The sequence below is a fragment of the Eucalyptus grandis genome, chromosome 6 (assembly GCF_016545825.1).
Source record: "Eucalyptus grandis isolate ANBG69807.140 chromosome 6, ASM1654582v1, whole genome shotgun sequence".
Classification (NCBI taxonomy): Eukaryota; Viridiplantae; Streptophyta; class Magnoliopsida; order Myrtales; family Myrtaceae; genus Eucalyptus; species Eucalyptus grandis.
Window position 1 is genome coordinate 1247834 of NC_052617.1, and position 17350 is coordinate 1265183.

At 40.0% G+C, this 17350-nt stretch overlaps 1 pseudogene; it reads left to right on the forward strand.

The window, feature by feature from the left end:
- The first annotated feature begins 578 nt into the window (after window positions 1-578).
- Window positions 579-3271, forward strand: LOC104451080 (annotated as a pseudogene).
- The last annotated feature ends 14079 nt before the right edge of the window (window positions 3272-17350 follow it).

Sequence of the window (17350 nt, forward strand, 5' to 3'; positions counted from 1 at the left end):
GGCTCTTCACTTTTATCATTGGTGGATGCGGGCGTAGATTGTGGTTCATTTGGCCTTCTGTGGCCTCCCGCTGCTTTTCCTTTCCCTTTCGCCATTGTTTTGGCTATTTCTGCTTCCTTAGGCCTGCTCTTATGGTCCTCTTTTGCATTCGGCTCCCTTCCACTCACTCTAACTTGTTGTCTTATTGAATGCAAGTTTTGTGGCGCCGGATCTTTTATAATTGTTGGTTAAAGCTATATATTCTTACATTTTACCACCAAAAAAAATCATGGATTATCCCCTTAATTTTTCTTCTCTTAATTGAAGAAATAATTGGAAAATAAAACAGCAAGTACAAAAATGAGTAATATCCCCCAGTAGGGACCAGTACGATTCAATTCAACATTTTGTTCATTCAAATTTGATTGTGTCATAGCTCTATAATTTTTATTAGGTTTATTGTTGGATGAACTGCATTGCTGATATTGACCCTAAAAAAGAAATGGTAGGTATAGCTAGTCAATGAACAGTTTGTTCGAATAATTAAGTCCATTAACCCCTTGCTTAGCCCAAAAAGAAGAACCAAGTCCATCACAGATATGGAAAGGTTGAAGAGTTTGCCACTCCAGCCTCCAACTTATGGAAACCTCATTACCATCCTCAGTATCGATGGTGGAGGGATGAAAGGGCTTGTCCCCGGAACAATTATGGCTTTCTTAGGGTGCGTTTGTTTGTTTCTGTTCAAAATTGTTCTAGGGAATAGAAATAAAAAAAGCTATTTCTATTCCGAAGAACAATTTTTGACCAGAAAAACATGTTTGGTAAACTTGTTCCGGGAATAAAAAAAGAACCGAAACACATTTGGTAAATTTGTGTTCTTTTTGTTTCTTTTAATTTTTCAATATTTTTATTTTATTTTTCCTTTTTTTCTTTCTTTTTTTCTTTTTTCTTTTTTTCTTCTTTTGGCTGGTCGCCGGCCTCGGCCATGGCCGGTGATCAGCCAATGAGGGTTGGTGGCCTCGCTTAACCACGGCGAGGCTTGCCAGCCCCTGGCGAGGCTGAGCCTCACCGTGGTTGGGCAAGGCTCGACCTCGCCTTGGCTAGGCGAGCTCGGGCTCGCCTTGATCCGGCGAGGCCGAGCTCGCCCAGCCACCGATCACTTGACAATGGCCCAGTGAGGCCGAGCCTCGCCGGTGGCTAGGCGAGCTCGGCCTCGTCAAATCTGGGCGAGCCTGAGCTCGCCTAGCCAAGGCGAGACCAAGCCTCGCCCGCACCGATAACGCTCGGCCTCACTGGGGGCCGGCGACGCTCCGGCGAGGTTGTCGGCCCTCAATGGTGTCACCAGCCCTCGACAGTCAGTCGCCGGTCATGGCCGAGGCCAACAACCGGCCAAAGAAAAAAGAAGAAGAAAAGAAGAAGAAAAAAAGAGAAGAAAAATAGGAGAGATAAATTTTGTTCTTAAAAATTGTTCCAAAAACAAGAAAAAGTTGTTTTTATTTTTTTGTTTCTATTCCAAATGTATTCCCGGAAACAAAAAAAAAGATTTGGAACAAAAACGCAAACAAACACGTTTATGTTCTTTTTTGTTCCCGGAACAAAAAAACATAATTTTTGTTCATAAACACAAACATGCAGGCCCTTAGAGTCTGAGCTTGTTATAAATAGTTTGCTATCATTATAATGCATGAAGAACAAGTTATCATAAAGTACGAGTTTTATCCATGCATGCCCCTTTCAACTTCTGATGGCTTGACCAAGAACGTATTTTGTGGACTATTGCAGAAACTGGATGGTGAAGATGCAAGACTCGCAGATTATTTCGATGTTATTGCCGGAACAAGCACAGGTGGTCTTGTCACCGCCATGTTAACTAGCCCCGACGAAAACAACCGTCCCTTATTTGCTGCAAAAGATATTAAGGATTTCCACCTCAATAATTGCCTTAAGATCTTCCCTCAAGACAGGTTAGCAAGCTCACTCATTATTTCTCAAAGCCATATTGGTGCATTGTTGTTTCTCAAATGGCTGTGTACTAACGTAGTATCTCTTTTTTCTTGAAAGTATAGTTGCCCGTTTGCTCCTGCTACGAACATGATCAAGGCGGTGACTGGTCCAAAATATGATGGAAAATACCTTCATAAGCTCATCAAAGAGAAACTTGGTAACACAAGATTGAATCAAACATTGACCAATGTTGTGATCCCGACTTTCGACGTCAAGTGACTTCAGCCGGCCATCTTTTCTAGCTATGAGGTTCGTCCCTTTCTGAGTCCTTGGAATTACTCCTTATGTATTTTGATATTCCCTGAATAATGATATACAGAATCGCTGAACACATTGCTTTTGTGGGGTAATTGATCACAACCAGGTGAAGAAAAAGCCAAGCATTAATGCCTTGCTCTCAGACGTATGCATCTCAACCTCTGCTACACCAACTTATCTACCAGCTCATTATTTTGAAACCCTCCACAGGAAAAGTGAGAGAATTCAACCTCATAGATGGCGGCGTGGCTGCAAACAATCTGGTATGACATCTTTTTTATTTCTAACAGACTTGACCTGACAAAATGAAATTCTATAATTTCTAACTCTTCATCGTTCATCATACAGACGTTGGTCGCAATGGGAGAAGTGACGAAGGAGATCATTGGAGGAAGCTCAGATTTCTTCCCTATAAAGCCAGTGGACTATATAAGGTTTCTTGTGATATCGCTTGGGACCGGTTCAGCAAAAGTTGAGGGGAAGTATAATGCAAGCGAAGTGGCCAAATTGGGAGTGTTAAGCTGGTAAAGCAGCAATGGCGAAAGCCCATTGATTGATGTGTTCATGCAAGCGAGCGCAGATATGGTCGACTTCCACCTCTCTGTGGTCTTCCAAGCCTTACATATCGAGGCCAACTATCTCAGGATTCAGGTGTATATATCATCATTTCCAATTGTCTAATTTGTTGCCATATATCATTTCAAAACATTAGCCTTGAAGTGATCATTGAATAATTTTCTATCTAGCTTAAGTCGGCATGCTAACTTTAGCCTGTAAATGGAATTTTCAGGATGATACGTTAAGCGGTGCAGTAGCTTCAGTGGATATCGCAACGAAGAAAAATTTGAACGACTTAGTCAGAACTGGTGTAGCGTTGTTAAAGAAGCCAGTTTCAAGGGTGAACTTAGAGACCGGCAGATATGAAGCTTGTAATCCAGAGTCTAATGAAGAGGCTCTTAAAAGGTATCGAATTGTAAGCTCTGATGTAGTTAAGAAGTTCGAGGGTTACATGCATAGTTCGGGTTACTAAATGCAATTGCTTGTTTTCTCTCATGTTTGCGAATGAGAGACATTCGTCTTGCGAGGTCACCTCATGGACATAATTCTGCAAATTGGAAACAATCGTAGTAATTGAATGCTATAATTTGTACAAACAACATACTGGAAATTGTGAAGATTGAATTATTAGGCGACAAGTCATTCATTCTTTGATTATTTTATTCTTTCCAATATTCCTGAATAAATTACAAATGCCAAATTGCTGCATTTGATGTAACCTTTTAATCTAATTCTTCCTGATCATTATTTTGCATGTATTATATTGCCAGTATGAGCTTGCAAAATGCAATCAAGTTATGAATTACAATTTCATTTACTTATCCTGTGGTCGGCTATGTTGCAAAAAAGAAGGGGTCAAGCAATGATAAATAGATCAAAGAAATAAATCAAACACTGTGGGTTAATCAATGTGACTTACTCCATGAAGCGGGTAACATAGAATTTCACTATATATCAAGCGATACACTAGAGATTACAATCACATTTGAGTTAATAAAACACACTATTTCTCAACCTCCAATTACATCTAATAACTCACACGGTAATATTAAAGCGCACAAAATAAAAAGAAAGCAGATAGTTAGAGATTTGGATTATTTGTGACAAAAATAACATTTGTCAGTTTGAAAAACAAAACAAAACAAAACACGGGGTAATATTTTTGGCATACGTACAATAGGTTGATGATTTTTTTCATAATTTTTCCTATGATTATCCTTCAGTCTCTATTGTTTAAAGAGGAAAAATTCATCATATTAAAAAATCCAACCCAACAGGGGAAAAGAAATTGTTGGGGAAAAGAAATAGAAAAATAACCGCATAGTGGGATTCAAATGGCTGATGTATTAGAGCTCATAGATAACGAATTATCTTTGCCAATTTGATATCTCTTGCCTTAAACACAAGCCACGTCCCAACACCGAAAGCCCATTAAGTTTTTACGGGCTACTCTTGTGAATTTACGTGCTAGAATAAAGTCTTGCGATCTTACCGGATTTTTTCGCAATCTTACCCATCTTACAATTTTCACCGGTAACTTTACTCTGAAGAAAAGAAAAAGGAAAAATGACACAAATGATCTTTGAACTTCGGTCCAATATGCAATGTGACCCCTGAATTTTTAATTTATTCAATGTGGTCCCTAAACTTTTGATATATGTTCAAATTAGTCATTGGACTATATTAAAATATTCAATATTGTCTGTCCATTAATTTAAGTTCATAGATAATGTTGAACATTTTAATATAGTTTAGGTACATTGGATTAAAACTCAAAAATTACATTGAACATATTACAAATTTAGGAACCAGATTGTACCTTTGGCTAAAGTTTAGGGATCATTTGTGTCATTCTATCAAAAGAAAAAGATTGTCTACTGTACTTTGACAAAATGGAGGCAGAGCTTACAAAGACAGAAAGCTTTGTGAGAAAATTCTATGTTGTTGAAGCGAGGCTTGTCAGGTGGAAGAAATTCATGGAGACAGGAAGAAAAGTTTACCGTTCAAAGCATTGTCTTTAGCTGTGGAAGATCGTTCTGGAGGGTCGGCTTTTCCAAAGTGCGAGGGAAGATCTTCCAAACCCTAAAACCAATGGGTCAATCTCTTAGTTTTCCCAGAGATCGACTTGCCTTTTCTCGAGTTCTAGATTGAGAAAAGTCCACCGTCCCAATGAAATGATAGAACAAAATTAGATGAATATTATACATGTCGAATTGAAGAAGTCATCGAAGTAATTAAATGGGACACTAATCTAGGCAAATCATTTAAATTGTTATTACTTCTCGAATTGTCATTTGTAAAGCATTACTTATACATATTACAGGTACAGTCAGTGACATTAGATATTGTTATATTTTCTTGTTTGATTGTTTAACAAGTAGCAAAAGGCACTTTTTAATACACACATATATATTCCATAATCAAGACTACCGCTCTAAATAAGATTAATTCCATGAGTTTCGGAGTTAAGAAATGATAAATTTGAAGAGGAATTAGTATTTCTAAGTTTTTCCTCTTTTCCTTTGGCAAAGACCTTTCAAGTCATAACAAGAGAGGATCAGAAAGGGTATTCATTAATGTTTTAAGTCACACATCGGGCTCCGTCTCGCATCGTACTGTGTCCATCAGTATAGTGAGATAATTCATGTACCCGATGTTCATTGATCCGCCTAATCTTAGGTCCATATAACAAAAGATACAAAAGAAAACTAGCTATTAGCTATTGCACACTGCAAATTAGTTTTATCAATCTTGTAGTATTTTATAAATACGTCTATAATGGGGTGCGATTGGAACGCACCATTTCGTTTTGATATGCTACGATGGAAAGACACCATTAAAAGGGTATGAAGAGAGATATATAAAAGCCTCCTGAAGACAACCGTTGATGGTTCTTGGTAGAACGCATGCTTAGAGAGAATGTACGCTCCTTTTCTCTCCCATTTCCATCAAGGCATTCCATTTCATCTTTACGAGAACAATTTGCATTTACGCCGTTGAAATTGGATGCTTTCCTTGTGAATGCATTCAGACAAACGTGAAGTAATTTTGTTCGTGTTACATCGGCAATTCAACGTTCATTCCAGGGCTAATTGTTGTTTGCGCATTGATAAACGTAAGTCGTCTTCCGCCGACTCGAATTCCAACAATGGTATCGGAGCCAGGTTGTGATTTTTGCCTTGTTTTCATCGAATTTACTCGTTTACCACATGATAACGGGATCAAGAGATTGAATTCTACATTGTTTTGGATGTTCATGCTCAAAATTACAATCTGAATCCTCAAATCGAACCGAAGCGAAGAATGGGTTCAGGGTCGCGCACACCCGTACGGATTTGGCCATTTTTAGAAATATTTTCGGGCAAAATCAATTTTTAAATATACATGGTGAAAGTACTCGTCAAAACGAGTCCAACGGTGGGTCGAACGTTGCCGGAAGACGCCAGACGTGGTCATGCCCACATGCGCGGCTAGAAGCCGTTGCGCGTGAGCCTCACGTGCTTGAACGGCGTGTGATGACGTCACGGTGACATCAGCGCGTGAGCGGCACGCACGCGTCGGCAAAATGGCTCGTGCTGATGTCACGGATGACGTCATCAATGACGTCGCCGTCGGCGGCGGTTGGTCGGCCGGCGACTCGACCCGCGACCCGACCCGAGGCTGACCCGTGACCCGACCCGGAACCGACCTGACCGTTGACCGGTCAACAGGTTAGATCGATGAATTGGTCCAGCGGTCAAATCGGTTGGACCGATCACTGGTTGGACCGGCCAGGAGCCTTTTGGCTCACTGGCGCGTGTGGGCGCGTGGGAGGTCTGATTAGAGCATGGTCAGCGGCGTTTGATTCGTATGAGTGTCATCTACATTGTGGTATATTTATTTTGTATGTTTGAATTTTATAAATGTCTAAAATTGTGTACGGAACCCTATGTACGAGTATTTTTAAAGGTACAAATGCATAGTTTATTCATTTTTTAGCTTGTATTTTCTTAAGTTTTAGGAAATACAATAGCTAGCCTGTATGAAAATGATATCAATATGTTGTGTAGAGCTTGGTTCAATGATAGCATGTATATAGTTTAATATACTTGCAATTTTCTAGTTCCAAGAAAATTCGAACAATGGTAGGAAATCCTTGATTTTCAGTCACATGTTGAATTGCCTTTTTTTATTGTAGTTACAACATGATTATTTTTTGTGCGTTGGTTCACATCATGTTATGTTTTTGTGTTAATGGATAAAAAATGTAAAAATTACATGAGGTCATGTAATTATTTTTCGTAATGGGAGTTCGTAGGTTGGTAGAATTCGAAGGAGTTCTCACCTACAACTTAAAATTTGCGCAAATTAAACTAATTAATGATAATAGAACAATCGTACATAGAAGTTGATTGAGAACATAGTAAACTTTTGCTTCTTTGTCTTTTATTGAATTATCATTAATTTAGTTTGTCTTTGCTGCAAATTAAATATGTGTGTTACTCTGTAAAGTGTGCTAGTATTGATTCTACGTTTAGTATGTCAATGTGTTATAGCAATTGATTATGGTTTCGGCATCTAAAACCATTGTGGCTGACCTCAATAAGGGTGAGAAGCTGAACAGTGACAATTATGATATTTTGCATCAAAAGGTTCAGTACATCCTTGAGAAACAATAGGTTTTGGAAACCCTCAACCACACCATACATGAACTTGAGCATGGAACTTCAACTCAAACAGGAGAGATCTAGAATCTTACCAAGCTTGGAAAAAGAAAAATAGCATTGCTTGCATCACGTTGCTAAACTGTATGCAAGATGATCTAATGTGTGAGTTTGAAAGTTATGATAAAGCTCAAGTTATGTGAATACATCTGTCACTAAGCTGAGGAGACTCACCATCAAGTTTGACACATTCCAAAAGCGCCCAAATGTAACAATGAGGCAGCATCTTCGGGAGATGTCAAACATGATTTGTGAGCTGAAGTTAGCAGATCACTCCCTTACTGATGAATAGCAAGTTTAGGCTGTTATACGATCTCTTCCTAACAATTGAAAGCATATGAAAATCAATATGACGCATAATGAGAATATTGTCACTTTTGATGATATAGCGCGTCATTTGGAATTAGGGATGAGCGCCCAGAGGTTACAAGATCCTCTACCCATGCTTATGTTGCTGAATCGAGTTCGCGCAAGACTTCGGGCTTCAAGCGCAAAAGGAATTCTCAATTCAACAACAAAGGGAAGAAGACTGATCAAGCACCTAAGAGAGCTAAGACCTTCAAACGCAAGAAGCGTGGTGGGAAGAAGAACAAGGCCAATATGAAGTGCTACAATTGTGGCAAAATGGGTCACTTTGCTCATGAATGCACTGAGCCGAAAGAGGTATCCTATTACTCTATTACTTTAAGTAATGCTTTTGTTTCTAGCACTATAATGCTTGCTGAATCCCATCCAATATGGATTGTAGACTCAAGAGTAACAGACCACGTAGCTAGAGACTAAGAAGCATTTGTGGAGTATCGTCGGATTCAGCCTGGAATAAGATGGATATATGTTGGGAATAACTCAAGAATTTAAGTGAAGGGTATCGGCACATGTAAATTAATTTTACGTGGTGATCAAAACCTATTCCTACATAATGTCCTTTATGCTCCAGATATTCGATGAAACTTGGTCTACGTAGTTGTTATTCTTAACTTAGGTTATGTATTGAATTTCCATGATGATTGTGTTGACATTATGCATGGAACAGTTTATTATGGTTCAGGTCATGTAACGAATGGTTTTATGGTGTTAGACATTGACTATGATCAATACAATATTAATGTCGATGGTTGTTTTTCTTTAATTGCATATTCTAATAATGTTGAGATTGATGCAAATACTTGTCATGCTAGATTAGGTCACATTTGGTTGCAAAGAATGTAAAGATTAGCTAGAGAATGCCTTTTAGGGTCACTCAATAATGTTGATTTACCCGTATGTGAACATTGTCTAGCGGAAAAAGCAACTAGAAAATTATTCAGTAAAGGAACTAGAGCCGAATTTCCATTGCAATTCATATATTCTGACATTTGTGGTCCTTTGAATGTGAGGGCGAGGCATGAAGTCTCATATTTTATCACTTTCATAGATGATTTCATGTGTTTTGGTTATGTCTTTCTGATCTCCCATAAGTCGGAAGCAATATACTATTTTAGACAATATATAGTGATGATAGAGAATCAATTGCACAAAACAATAAAAGCATTGAGGACCGATTACGGACGTGAGTATCTATCTGAGCAATTCAAGGCTCTTTGTGATGAAAAGGTAATTGCACAACAATTGACTATTCCTGATACTCCACAACAAAATGGGGTAGCTGAGAGAATGAATATAACCCTATTGGAAATAGTCAGGTCTATTATGGCACAAGCAAATTTACCTATCTCCTATTGGGGAGATGCGTTATTGACTGTTGCCCATGTACTTAACCTAGTGCCCTCAAAATCGGTCACTTTCACCCCTTATGAATTATGGACTAGTAGAAAACTAGACTTGAGTAGTCTACGTCCATGGGGATGTGCAGCTTATGTTCATGATTCTTCCCATAAATATGGCAAATTAAGTCCTAGAGGGAAGAAATGTATCTTTATAAGATATTCTGAATACTCCAAATGGTACGTGTTCATAGGTGAACAAGCTGATGGAAGTGTGACCGAAATGGAGTCACGAGATGTCACGTTCTTAGATAACGATTTTCCTAATAGTGTTAAGATTAATAAGGACTTCCAATTATATGAGATGGAAGATCCTAATAACACACCCACTGATGTTGTAGAGGGAAATGAAGATTTGCCTCAACGTGCAAGACCTAGTGGGAGTGTTGCATCATCTGGCAAATTGAATTCAAGAGAAATTCAATTGGGTAAAAGTAATCGTAAAAGTATTCCTCGTTGTCGTTTTGAGATTGAAGGATAATCATTTATGATTGCTCAGAAAAACGATGCCGAGCCAAAGACTGTTCAAGAGGCTCTCTCATGCTCTGATAAGGAAGAATGGAGAAAAGTTTTGAAAAATGAAATGGAGTCAATGAGGGCAAATCATGTCTGGGACTAGGTTGATCTACCACCCAATCATAAGGCCATTGGAAACAAATGGTTTTCAAGATTAAGCAAAGGGCTGATGGATCCATTGAAAAGTATAAGGCTCGCCTTGTGGTGAAAAGTTATACTCAACAAGAGGGTATAGACTATGAGGAAACATTTTCACCAGTTATAAAGTTTGTCTCAATACGCCTTATTCTAGCCATCGTTGCACATTTGGACCTTGAATTACATCAAATAGATGTAAAGAAGGCATTTCTCAATGGAGAACTAGATAAGGAAATCTATATGAAGCAGCCAATAAGTTTCATAGCTAAAGGTCAAGAGTATAAAGTTTACAAGCTTCTTTGCTCAATATATGGTCTTAAGCAATCATCTAGACAGTGGTATCTTTGTTTTCATCGAGCCATAACCACTTTTGGCTTCACGATGATCGAAGAAGATCATTGTGTATGTGTCAAGTGGTCCGAAGATAAGTTTGTGATTATATCACTTTATGTGGACGATATTCTATTGGTTGGAAATGACAAGATTTTGGTTATCACCATAAAAGAATGGTTGTCCTCCAATTTTGAAATGAAGGACATGAGATAAGCTGCTTATATATTAGGAGTTAAGATCAAAAGAGATCGATCAAAGAAACTCCTTACTTTATCACAAGAGTCTTATATAATGAAGATTCTTGAGCGTTTCAATATGTAGCATTGTAATCATATTGATACTCCTGTCATGCAAGGCGAAGGCCTAGTACTGAGATATGTCCTAAGACTCCAGAAGAAATTAAAGTGATAGAAACTGTTCCTTATACTAGTACGGTCGGAAGCTTGATGTATGCTATGACGTGTACTCGACCCGACATATGTTATGCCGTGGGATTGGTGAGCCAATATCAATCAAATCTTGGTCAAGCACATTGGAAAGCAGTGAAGAGGATCCTGAGATACTTGAAGGGCACCATGAACTATCAACTTTGTTACCAAGGGAATGATTTATGCCTATTAGGTTATTCAGATGCTGATTGGGGTGGAGACCTCGATGAGCGTAAATCGACTTCTAGATATGCGTTCTTGCTCAATGGAGGTGCGATTTCTTGGAATAGCAAGAAACAGACATGTATGGCCTTATTTACAATGGAGGTAGAATTTATTGCATGCTCTGCTGCAATGGAAGAAGCAATATGGCTAAAATGTTTCTTAGAAAATTTAGCCACTGTCACTAAGGTTCCAAGACCGGTGATAGTTTATTGCGATAGTCAAGCAGCCATTACCTATGTGAAGAATCCCAAGTATCATGGAAGGACAAAGCACATTGACATAAAGAACAACTTTATAAGAGATATAATAGCGCATAAAGAAGTGATCCTACAATACATTCCAACCAATAGAATGGTTGTTGATTCATTTACAAAGGCTATTCCTAGAGACATATTATTGAGCCACAGGATGTCACTAGGATTGCGTAAAATGTGATATATGTTATTGTAGAGGATCATTGGTTTATGTATATATGGACATATGTATTATACTTGTTTGTTTATTAGTAACTTGATGTTTTTTCAATAAGTACGAATATAGTATGAGACTAGCACTACACACATATATTATTGAAAAGTATGTCAGCAGGCAATAATTAGCTCACTCACACGAGCAATCGCCTCAAGTGCTATAGATAACATGTTGAGATGAGACGTTATGTATAAATAAATGCTTAAGAGCAAGTTTAGTACATAAAATAATATGTCGCCTTGATTGGAGTCAAGATGAGATTTGTGATTTGTTTATAATAAGACCAAACATGATAGTGGCACAATCATGTATGCCTGAAAGATGTTGGATGCAAGTACTTAATTGGGCGCTATAGAAACCGAGTTGATATAGCACTCGAGCCAAACATGAATCCGTGAGAAGCACGTAACCATGTTTAGGCTAAGATCCGTATAATTGATAAATTTAATAAATGACATACGCTCTTATAGAAAGAGAAGTCCACTATAGCATGTAATTCATACTACATGTGCATTGTATAACCGATAAGGGAATGTGAGTAAAGTTATCCCTATTTACTCATCGTATGAGCCCTTGAGGTAATTTATAATTTACCTCATTTTGTGCCCTATGTTACTTCTGACTATGTGTGACATCCCGATTTTTCAATTCTATTTTCAATAAATTGAGACAGGCATTTCGTTGGCACGCGTATAGTTATTTTCCTTGAGTCAGCCACTCATGTGAAAACTAGTCTATCAGGTGAAGCCGTGAAGAAATTCTAATGCATCGGACTCGAGAATTTGACCAGGAAGCGACCTTTCGACCGAGCTAATCTGCAAGGGTCATTACGGCACAAATAAAAATCGATTAGAGACCGGAGATAGGTCGACTCGACAGAGGCATGTGATCGAGTGTGGGTGATTCCACCGGATCGCACAATTTTGTCGATCGGCACTAGACCAACTTTTATGTCGATTAGGTATCCTATGTCCATATTTGAAACATTGAGATTACCTCGACAACCGAAAGTCACCAATGTTTTAAGGATGTACATTGTGGCTTGAGATTATCAACCACAGGTCAAATGCATGAAAATTTCTAAAGGCTACCCGGTAGGTTGGGCCGCGCTAGTATCGTGCCAAAGTGAAATTAACCGTGAGATTGAAATCGAATTCTGAAATTGGAAATCATGGCGTGTCACAAGTCTTATTAGGAACATTGGATTAATTTATGGACTTTAATTGTACTCATTTGGAAGAGAATTGATCGGAATTGAAGAAGTTGATATACAAGATTTTAGGCCCTGGCGGAAAATGAAATTGGACCCATTGGAGGATTGTTGTGGAAGCATGGTGTGAGTGGAAGATGACCTCATGTGAGGTCATGGTGGGTCATGTTTGAGGGATTAAAGAAAAAGAAAAGAAAATGAGAGAAATGATCTCATCTCTCTCTCTCTCCTTCCTCTCTCTCCTCCCTCTCTCTCTCCCATCGCCTCTCTCCTCCATCTTTTTTGTGTGAAGGTCAAAGAAATGCAGAGAAGAAGCTGCAGCAGCCATGGCCGTCGCACGCCAGCTGCCGGAGCCTCGCCATTCGTCCCTCGCCGTTCTTTCGTCGCCGCCCGTGCGCCTCGCCCGCTCGCCCGACCCGCCGAAGACCAGAGAAGCTTGCAACACCGTCGGTGAAGCTGCTCGCCGCCGGAAGTCACTGTCCTCGCCCTGCGTCGTCTCGCCGCCAAGCTATCATCCTCGTGCGCCGCTGCTTACCGCGCGTCTTGGCAGTCTTCTCGCCCAGCTCGTCGTCCCGAGCTGCTGTTCAGCTCGCACAAGAGCCGCCGGAGCTCCCTTCAGTCACCGTACGCCACCACCTCGGCTCACCGGAGCCCCGCTTGCCCTCCGCCGGCCTTGCCTCGCCATCTCAGCCCTAGATCCGCCTCATCCAGCCGCGAACAAAGGGTTGCAAAAAATGGGTATGGCAACAGACGTTTAGCCTGTTTTGGACGGCTTCCCGTGTGACACCCCGAACCACCTTAGGTCGCCACAGGCACCTGACGTTACTCCTAATGAAACACTAGCTACATCTCTCTTGAGAAGCGTCGTAAATCATAGACACATTTTTTTTTTTTTTGAAAACGATCTCAGCGCGACTCATTAGCGGAAGCAAAATATAACATCGCCATCTCTCCCTCCTAACAACCATGATACAATTGCACACCACCAAATACCATAGGAAAAGATAAAGCCATGCCACTTTTATTTACATATTTTCGTGATGGATTTTTCGTGGGTCGATACAATAAAAGAAAGCCAAGATTTTCAGCTACACTTGGCCACATCCCAAAAAGATACTATGACCCCTAAAGTAATCACATGACGTCCTCCATCTAACAGCGGCGGCTACTCCCAAAAAGAAACTCTAGCTCTCTACCCCTCACGCAACCATCACACCCATCCTGGCGCGTCGGGTGGTGGTGGCGGCAACATCCCCCTAAACGCTCCATCTCGGCGAACATGAACTAACAGGAACTCCTGGATGATTGGGCCCCCAGCCAGGCCCACATCGTACATAACCAGCACTCGCACTCGCACAAAAGTCAATCCAGGGACGGTGACGCAGTCGATCTCCGTACATTCTACTTCTACATCCGAGGGGAGGCCATAGAAGGTACCTCGCGTGACGGTAGGAAGCGGCATCTTTCTAATCTGAAATTTTGGTCCCCGAAGGGGTGAGTACAACCACTCAGCAGGTAAAGGAATCCAATAACCACTCAATGCATCATACAATACAATCACAACATCATACATGTCACTCATGCATCCAAGCATACTTACCTTGAAGCCATACATATACCATCATACATCTTCATCCGAATCAGAACACATACATGTCGTCATGCCACGGGTGATCATCCTCATATCATATATGCAAGTCATCATGCCATAGGTGATCATCATCATATCATATCATATATGCATGATTCAATTTCCACTTTTAACTTTCAATTCAATCACCACATCACTCTTTCTCGGGATCATCAATTTCATCTCATACTTTACACTCACACCCCATCCTGGCATCGCGAGAAAAACCTCCAGCATTCAGCCATTTAAGGCCACCGGGCATCCGGCACCCCCACATTCCAAGCATCTCGCATCCCAACTGGCATCATGAGGCATCCCCTCGGGCAAAGACCTCCGAGGCTTCCGGCACCCAACCATTCCGAGCATCTCGAAACTCCCGAGGCCATCCGGCCATGTATCTCTATACATGCCAGGCATCCGGCACCCCCCATCTCGGGCATCCTAATACTCCCAAGGCATTATCATCCGCCACAAATAGTTTCCTCATTTATCATTGTTCATGTTTACCAATTTAGGTCTCAACTCAGCATGGCACATGATGTAATGGCAAACAAAATCACTTTCATCCTTTGATTTATACATGCATCATCAGTCATCATCATACATATAGCAAGACGCAATCATTCATAACAATAAAATTTATGGAATGCGTACAATTTAGAATAGTCCATTTATCATGCCTTTTTTTAAAATTTATTTAAATTCCACCTTGTACCATTTTGAAAATATTTAAATTAAATATCCATATGATTCTCAAAAATCATGAAATTAAGGCATGTGATAGACAAGACAATAAGATAATGATTTCATGAAAAACACATGGCCAATAGAGTTCCACACAAAAGATATAATTCACACAAATACAGCATACAATTTCGGATAAAAACAGAATGTACAGTTTTTGAAATAATTCGATTAAAATACCCGAACGACCTCCGAAAATTATGAAAGTTTACCAGGTTATATTTAAGACACTAAAGTAGATTTTTCTTGAAGACTTCTAGGCCAGATTAGTTTTAGATAATTTCCTATAGTCATCCGAAGCATCTGGTTCTAGCACCGAAACGTCCAGTGTAGTCATCTCCGAAATACCGAGTTTTTACCCACTTATACTTCTTCGTTTCCTCTAAAATTTGGATATGTTTTACTTCAAGACGTTCCCTACAACTTTCATTAAGGGATCTAAGTCAAATTTCCAAATAACAGTCACCATATGGGTCCATGAAGTCTCGGGTGTCCAGTACCGCGTCTCCAGATTTACCGTCTTCAAGAGTAAGTCGATTCACTAGGCTACACTTGTTCATTTCACTTCAAATTTGAGTATATTATTATTTAAGATGTTCTCTACAAGTTTCATGAAGAAGTAGAAGAGATATTCTTGATAAAAAACAACATGCAACCACAAATCTACCAAAAGGTCAGCAAAACAGTTCCAGATCTAGTGTCTCCGTAGGATGAGGGTTTGACCCCTTAAATCTCCACCATTTTGCACCAAATTTTAGTATGTTTCAGTTTAAGATGTTGGCTACAACGTTTATGAAAGAATCAAAGTCAAAATCGAACTCGAAACATGCATACAAGCTCTTACAAGATTCTGGTTCAGGCGGTTCATACGAAAACAGCAAGCATACATCAACAACAAAGCATACTAGCTCCGGTTTCTCCCTCCTAATCACCCAAAATTCGACACTACTCCAAACATACATGCAAGACACACATGCAAGAGTAGGAAGAGGATCCTAACTTGCCTCTAAACCGAGCTAGCAACGAGCACACGGCAGCGAACGGGCGGCAAACGGGCAGCGACGGGCGACTACTCCTCCTCGGTTCCTCTCCTCTCGGTGCCCTTCTCTCTCTCGCAACCCTCTCTCTCTCTCTCTCTCTCTCTCTCTCTCTCTCTCTCTCTTTGGCTTGGACAAAACCAACCGGCCACTCTCTCTCTCCTTCCCTTTTATTCCCCCAATTCTCCATCATTAGCAATCATCACATGCCTCCCTTGATGGCCAATGCATGAAGACCTCCTTGCCACTTGGCAAGGCCCATGCAATGGGCTGGCCACTCCCCTTCTTGGGCCTCACTTGGGCCAGCGACAGCCCCTTCGTGGGCTTCTATTGGGCCGGCCAGCTTGGCCCATCTTAGGCCCATCCCTCTTGGGCCTAAGACCCAAGCTTAATTAGCCTAAGATCAACCCTTTTAAAACTACTTAAATTCCTATTAAATTGAAGTACTAAATTACAAATTAAGATAACTATACACTTGAAATTATAATTCCATAAGTTCCAATTTATCACACACACATGGCCAAAGATAAAACTTCCTTTCCCAAAATTCATCCATTAAAGACTTGGCCATACATCTCATTGCAACTCATGGACTAGGAGGCTACAAAATACAATAGCGGTACTTCTATCGCCTATCCATAGCTCATGGCATATTTAAGGATTTTTATGAAATTCCAGGATGCCACATCCCGGCCCTGGATGCTCGGCCTGCCTTGAGAAAAGTCAATCCTCGCGTCGTCCTCATTGTTTTGGTCCGCTCGGCTCGTTAATCCGGTGAGTTTAGCTCACTAAATCTTGATTAGACGGTTAATGATGCCCTAAGTGTGCTTAGTCTAAGTTAAGCAAGTTTAGATGGATAGTTTAGTTTATTTAATTGTGATTTGGATTAAGAAGTTTGTTTAATTTAAAGTGTGTTTAATTAAGGCTAATAGAGTTATTTAATAATAAGCCTTGATGGGACATAATAGGGTTTTATTTTTGAATTATTTAATTGTTTCGAAATTTTGGAATTTATAATATTATATTATATTCCGAAATTATTAAAATATTATTATTTATTTAAAAAAAACGGAAAATTATTTTTGACCTCGGTTACTCAGAATTTCGTGCCGATCGCTGCTGTGCATTTAGAATTGAAATTGATGATTGGTTGTGGCAAATTGAGTGCGATTGCAATAAATAGGGATTCTTTATAAAATCCTAAGTGTGGAAATTGATGGGAGATTGGCCGTGATTGACCACTTATTAAAGGTTGTGCCCGGTGAGGCCGTGATTGACCACCTATTAAAGGTTGTGCCCGGTGAAGCCGTGATTAACCACCTATTAAAGGTTGTGCCCCGGTGAGGCCCTGAT